Source organism: Dermacentor andersoni, chromosome 5, assembly GCF_023375885.2.
Source record: "Dermacentor andersoni chromosome 5, qqDerAnde1_hic_scaffold, whole genome shotgun sequence".
NCBI lineage: Eukaryota > Metazoa > Arthropoda > Arachnida > Ixodida > Ixodidae > Dermacentor > Dermacentor andersoni.
In genome coordinates this window covers 95,007,873-95,014,905 of record NC_092818.1, presented here as the reverse complement: position 1 = coordinate 95,014,905, position 7,033 = coordinate 95,007,873, and positions in this window count along the sequence as shown.

Sequence of the window (7,033 nt, the reverse complement as noted above, 5' to 3'; positions counted from 1 at the left end):
GAGCGAACGAGAAACGGTTCGGCTCACGACCGCCACCAACATGTGCGCGTGCTGTCTCCGTCTTGGATACGCTCCACAGGCTGCTCGCCGTCGATGTAGTACATACCTGGCCGGCCGCCCGCTTCCTTCTGGGTTCAGTGCGAAGGGAACACCGGAGCGCCCAGGCTCCGCTCCGCTGTGTGTCGCTGCCGTTACAGTGTTGCTTATGTGGGATGAGATTTGGGAGTTTGATAGGTTGCCCCGGTGCATTCGCTTCACCTCTTTTCTCTCCTCGTTCTTTTTTTTTTTTTTTATCGTCGTTTATCTCGGCGAAGGGCACAAACTGGCGGCACGGTCGCCCTGCTCGTAACGGTTGAACTTCGGTGGTCGTTTGATTGTGTTGCTTCTGCGTGCGTGTCCCGTGGATTCCTGGGGGGCGCGCCCCGTTATTCTGTTGTTTTCTCTCGGACGGCTCCGACGGGAGCCACAGGCCGTTCATTGGTTTCACGTCGATGCGCTCGCAGCGCCGCTTTAAAATCTCGTAAGTCGCTGCTAAAGTAAAGCGTGTACTCGTTTGACCTCGATTGATGCTGCTGGTCCTTGTCGTCACGTCTTGAAGCGCTTTTTCGGTTGGAACGACATTCACTCGTGCATTTCGCGCACTTGCGTGCGTACGCATTTCTCAGCCGGCTGATGTTGTGCGTCGCCAATTTACTGCTGGGAGATTCGAACACTTAGTTTTGTTTCATGGTTTGCAACACACCGCTGTATAAAGGCTGTACGTAGACCGCAGAATATTCTAGTAGATCTTTTATTTCAAAATTCTGCGTAGAAGTATTACTGCCAAGTTGGTCCTTGATTTTAGCACCCTCCGCACTAGTACCGCCATAGCCATGACTGTTTCCTGCAAAATCAGGTTGACTGACAGATAGATAGATAGATAGATAGATAGATAGATAGATAGATAGATAGATAGATAGATAGATGGATAGATAGATAGATAGATAGATAGATAGATAGATAGATAGATAGATAGATAGATAGATAGATAGATAGATAGATAGATAGATAGATAGATAGATAGATAGATAGATAGATAGATAGATAGATAGATAGATAGATAGATAGATAGATAGATAGATAGATAGATAGATAGATAGATAGATAGATAGATAGATAGATAGATAGATAGATAGATAGATAGATAGATAGATAGTATTAAGAGAGAGAGAAGCAAGCAAAAGCAGGGAAGTTAATTTGACGCACATCCGGTTTGCTAGCCTGCGTTGTGGAACGGGATTTTGGGGGAGGGGGGGGAGTGATGCAGACGCCGCATATTGGAGGGATCCAGATTAACTTTGACCGACTGGTGACATTTAAAAAGCGTCCAATGGCTCTTGCAGCGCTATTGCATTCCGCCCACTCATCGTAATTAACGCGGCTGCTACGACCGACCTGAAATCGCACCGGCGACCTTAATGGACATCAACCTCTCGAGCGGTGGAGTGAGATCCATGTGACGTTCGGGACAATTAAACATTTTACCACGTCACTGAGAAGCCGAACCGCCAGTCAGAATAAATTTGTACGCTCGACGATGCACAGAGCTGAGCAGTGAACATTGACATTCGAATGACCGAAGGACAATCTCCAGCACTGCTTTCGTAAACATTCATTCGGACTTGTGACTGAGGTTGCTAAGTCATGTGTAGGGGCACATATAGAGTGGATCTGCTTAGCGCATTCATTGACTGCACACTGCTGAATCTGTATTCTTTATAGCGTTTCGTAGCTGACTTTTTCTTTTCTTTTTGGACTATTCCATGGAATGGGAAAACAACCTCCACCCACGGCTATACTTTACATAAAGAAATACTGTATACACCACTGGTAGTGCTTCTTGTAGGAAAGATATGCCGGTACGTTGTTCGCTCCGTTAAGCTCGTTTTCAACTGTTGAAGGGGGCACACGAAACATCCTTCATTAGACCTGGGCATGAGCGTTCATTATGAATCGCCTGAATATAGCATTTAACTCGTTTCTAACAATACACGTGGTGCTTATTGCAGGCGTACTATTGTACACTGAATTAAGGAGATAAGAAATCCTCGACGTACCTTTTAGGAAGGTTGCAAGTGATGTTCAGGGTCCCAACGCTATTGTATGCAAATGCACCGGAACTTGTGGCCCTAGAGCGTTCTCGAAGACAGTGCGAGTATACTGAATGTTGTATTGGCTCCAGAAAGAGCCTAGCTAAGATACCGTTTGAAGAGCAAAGCAAATCAAAATAATAATAATAATAATAATAATAATAATAATAATAATAATAATAATAAATAGCAGCAACTATTCGTGTAGAACTTCTAAAGTTCTGTCTTATTAGAAAACTGGCCCGTTCTTGAATTCTTTTGTCTCTCCAATAACAGGTTTTCGCTTAAAGGCTAAGCGGATGCAGTTTGAATAACCCTGGTGGTACTTTCCTTTTTCTTTTTCTTTTTGCTCACCTTCACGCGAACCCAATAAATGAGCAAAAGAGAGAGAGGGAGGGAGAGGGGGGGGGGGGGCGAATGAAGGAACCGACATGCACCGGACAAGAATTCAAGAACGCATTCATAGGACGACCTCGTCTTTGCGCTCACAGGCAGCGCGGTCCTTCTGAAACATTCTGACCGCAGGCCACGTCGCTCGGATTCTTTCAGCCCGTGCTACAGCCCATGCGCGCAGAACTAACGGCTTCGAAGCTACGCCCCGTAATGTGCAGCCCGCGAGCACTCTTTTGATGGAGGGAAGCCAGTTATCATGCGTAGCCATTCTGATCTTATCACAGTGTTTTTGTAGCTGGTCGCACCGCTTTTGCTCTTCTCGTTCTCGGGAGTGAGAGGAGGGGTTCACGGGCTTGGCGGGCTTGCGCGAATGGATTTATAGACTGTGAGAGGGATGAATGAGCCTCGAGCATATAGTATAAGATGGATGCCCACGATCCAGAGGCACCTATGCCCACGCCTCGAGGTATGATGCGATTCTCCAGCTTCAGCGGCGGCCGCAGGCATCCAGCCGGCCCCTGACCCAGAATTCTGCGAACAGCTAACCTAGTTTAGGTCTCGGGCTGTTACAGCCAGAGAAGAACGTTCTAGGACCGTTTTCGTCCTGTGGCCTACCGGCGCAAAGAAAAAAAAAAGAAGAAGAAGCAACGTTATGGCGCATTACAGAAGTTGTTTTTTTTTGTGCTTATTTGCACAACTCCGAATATTTGTTCAATTGTGATGGACAATTAGAGCGCGTGTGAAACTAGGATGACATTTCATGTGACACGGCAACTGAATTCATTCGCTTTATGCAGTCACAATAAAAGAGTGAACTTGTCTGACTTATAATATTGCGGTGCTATACTTCGTTACCCTAAATGCACATGTTTATATGAGTTCTTGACTTCACCTTTCGAACTTTTTCGTTACTGGCATTCTTTTCTTCTTTACGTGGTTTGTGTTGGGTAAAAAGAAAAAAACACCGTTCACTATGTCTCTCGCTATCTCATTGTATTTGTGAGATGTGTTACCTTTAGTGACTAATAAATTCTATTCTGCGTTGTTTTACGTTATTGTAGCTGAAGGAACTGCAGTGCTGAGGGAACATTTTGAACTAGCTCTTTTTTTTTATGCAAGAACTAGCTTTAAGGCACTCAGTCGACAATATGATTAACATTCTTGGTTCCGGGAAAAGAAAGAAAGAGAAGTGATGAGGGAAAACGCAGGGTGACTAACCAGGATGAGCCCGGGTTGACTAACATTCATTGGAGAAGGAGGAAACGGGTCTAAGTACAGGATACTATGCCCTAATCACCGACCTGCACATATCACAACGTCTTCGCTGTCGGATATAGAATATCTCAAAATTAACGCCGTAGCGTCAAACTGGTGCTGGGAGAATTGAAGTTACCCCTCCTCCTAATTATACATTTGGAACATACGCAGACTAAGTGAAATGGCAAAGTTCTCATTTCTTTAGCGAGTCCAATCTTTTGCCAGCGGCCAACTGCTATTAAACAAGATAGCACAGAGAAGTCATGTAGACGACATCGATACAGTGAGGTTGAAGGTTTACAGAATGACGTCGTGAAGCACAGCTTACTGTATACAGAAATAAATCGCATTCGTGGGCCCATCAGCAGGTCAGCATGCGTTATTCTACATGTTGGATAAGGAGCTGTGATTGCTTGCGTCTTTATTTTAGCGTCTCATTACACTCTTTTGGGAAAGTACCGTACCTCTGCCATAAGGAGCCACCCGCCGCGGTTGCTCAGTGGCTATGGTGTTAGGCTGCTGAGCACAAGGTCGCGGGATCGAATCCCGGCCACGGCGGCCGCATTTCGATGGGGGCGAAATGCGAAAACACCCGTGTACTTAGATTTAGGTGCACGTTAAAGAACCCCAGGTGGTCGAAATTTCCGGAGTCCTCCACTACGGCGTGCCTCATAATCAGAAAGTGGTTTTGGCACGTAAAACCCCATAATTAATTAATTAATTGCCATAAGGAGCCAAAATGTGTAACTGCGCCGCACGAGGCAGACATTGAAACTGCGAGAAAGAAAGAAACTGTCGAAACAGCATTTAATTTAAACGCAAATGTGTTTGTTCCACAAATACATTAAGCCTTCTCGCGAATCGCCGACTAGTTCCGATAAAACGGAGTTCTAAATTCGGTAATTTTTCAACAATAAACTTTAACGTGACTCATGATCAACTGCTGTTGCAGTTTTGTCTGCCTTCGCTGGGAAGGGAAGCGGGCACAAGGCGTAAGAAGGTGCCTCAATGCATCTCGACGAGCGCATTCAGCACACGTTTTCAGTATCTTCATGCATTTTCTATGAGCAAATCTGTAGGGTAAATGGTTTGCTGAGGCGTCGAAAACTTCATATATAAAGGGACGCCATGAGAGTGTGTCGTCACAGAGAGCTGCCACCATTTATTCCAACAGCATTACTAAATGCTAGGCCGTGACATTGGCACTGAGATTTCGAGCTACATTTTATTATTTTTTTTCTTTCACTGTGTTTTCTTTAACGTTATTCCGGTCATTTGTGGATTGGATATGAGCGCTGGTTCTGTCTCTTCCTTTTCGTCTCTCAAAGCACGAGTGCAGGTTATCGAATTGATATTACTCAATTCATACAAGCTTGATCTCGTGCGACTGCATCCACACTTCGATAGGTAGGTAAAGGAATAAGTATTTTTTGCAACGTGCAGGTGGCTGCAAGTTCAAACTAGGAAACGCTGCAACCAGCACAACAGATGCGATGAAACACGACGACAGCGCTTGACACTGCAGGTCATACCGATGACAACGAGACAGTGTCGAAATTCGAGCTGCCTCGAGATAAGCCTGCAGTAAAATAGCTCTAACTTCTGCCACGAGCTTAGACTTATCCCAGCCTTTTGCTAGACTGATTGGTTCGTACTTGTCCTAATGTCATAGGATGCGAAACAATGTGAAGCAAGAACAAGACAGGAAAGGCTGTCTTTCCTGTCCTTTTTTCTTTAGCTCACAGTGTTTCGCGTCCTACGACACCGCAATGGGCTCTCACTTGCACTTTTTCCACGAGCCATAATTTCCATGACCTGTACGTTGCACATGGTCGTTTTACGTTACCTATTCATCGACGTACGTTTGTAACGTCCTGATTAGTTCGTATAGTGTGACGAGATTCATATCCATTCTGAATCCTTCAGCTGAGTCACTCCTTTGTGCTAGACGAAGAGTCGCATGAAGCTGGAGGCTTGAATTTATCAGCTATGGTCGGGCAAAGAAAGCTTCAGCATAAAATAGAGCCTTATTTATCCCTCAGTCAACAATGCGGCAAAATGATTTCGCCAGGTGTCCTTGTCCTCAGGACAGTGACGAAGACAAGTTACTTTTTCGGAACGCTGACTGAAGGCTAAGTAAGGTTTACCTTGCTGGCAGTACACTCCTGACCAGTTCCCGTATGACAGGATTTATGAGATTGTGTAAGGAGTCTGTCACCCCTTAAGTGCCACCATATTTCAGCTTGCGTGACACAGCCCTGTGGATTGTTTTCTATGTGCATTTTCTCCGACAAGTGCAAACATAGAGCATTTTTTTTTTTTCCGCGTTCTTCATAGACCACACCCACGTGACGATGCCGTTCCGAAAGTGCACATGTCACTGGACAAGAGGTGCAAGTCACGCGACACATGCCTTGTGTTTATTCGCATCTCACTGCGTAAGCAACCGTGTCGCTTCACTTCATTCGTTTGACCTTTTCAGTGCGCGCTTGGAAAGCGTTTGATTCAACGCAAGCTATAGCCACGGAGAAATACTTCAAAAAACCCAACCGCAACAAAAGCTTACATTGGGTAAATTGTTTGCAAATTAGCAGTGAATATACTACTCGTGGCAAGGCTACAGGGTTGGTAATTGTCAAGCAATATTTTCTTTTTTTTTTAAATAAACACATTTAAATAGCATCTTGTCAGACGACGCGTGCAGCTGGTGGCTAGCTGGTGTTACGGAAATCACACAGCATCGCCTCCGAGATATTCAGCACCTCGCGGGCTCGGCCCGATCTCGGGAGTCTTGCCGATGATCCGCGCTGGTTCTCAAATCATCAAGTTCTGCGTCATTTTCGGCGAGTTGTGATGGCGGAGTCTTTCTCATTTCTTTCTTTCCTTTTTTTTCAGTTTCTGGGTCAGGACTGCGCACTTTTGCGAGGTTTTCATGACGCGGCCACTCGCACTTCAAGCGTAATTTTTGCACGAACCCTGATATATATTTACATTATCCTAAACTTAGCTTTTACCGCTGCGCGGCGAAATTGAATTACAGGACCTTTAACTTCGTAAATCACACGTATAGTTTGACGGACAAACAGAAGGGAGAAAGCAGGGAAAGGAAAGGCAAGGAGGTCAAACCAGACGAGCGTTCGGTTTGCTACCCTACACTAGCAGAAATGAATAGGACTAGAAAGAGAACTAACTAACCTGTGAAGTCACTATAAGAGAAAGCCCTATCAGTTCGCGTCATTTTTTTTTTTTGTTGC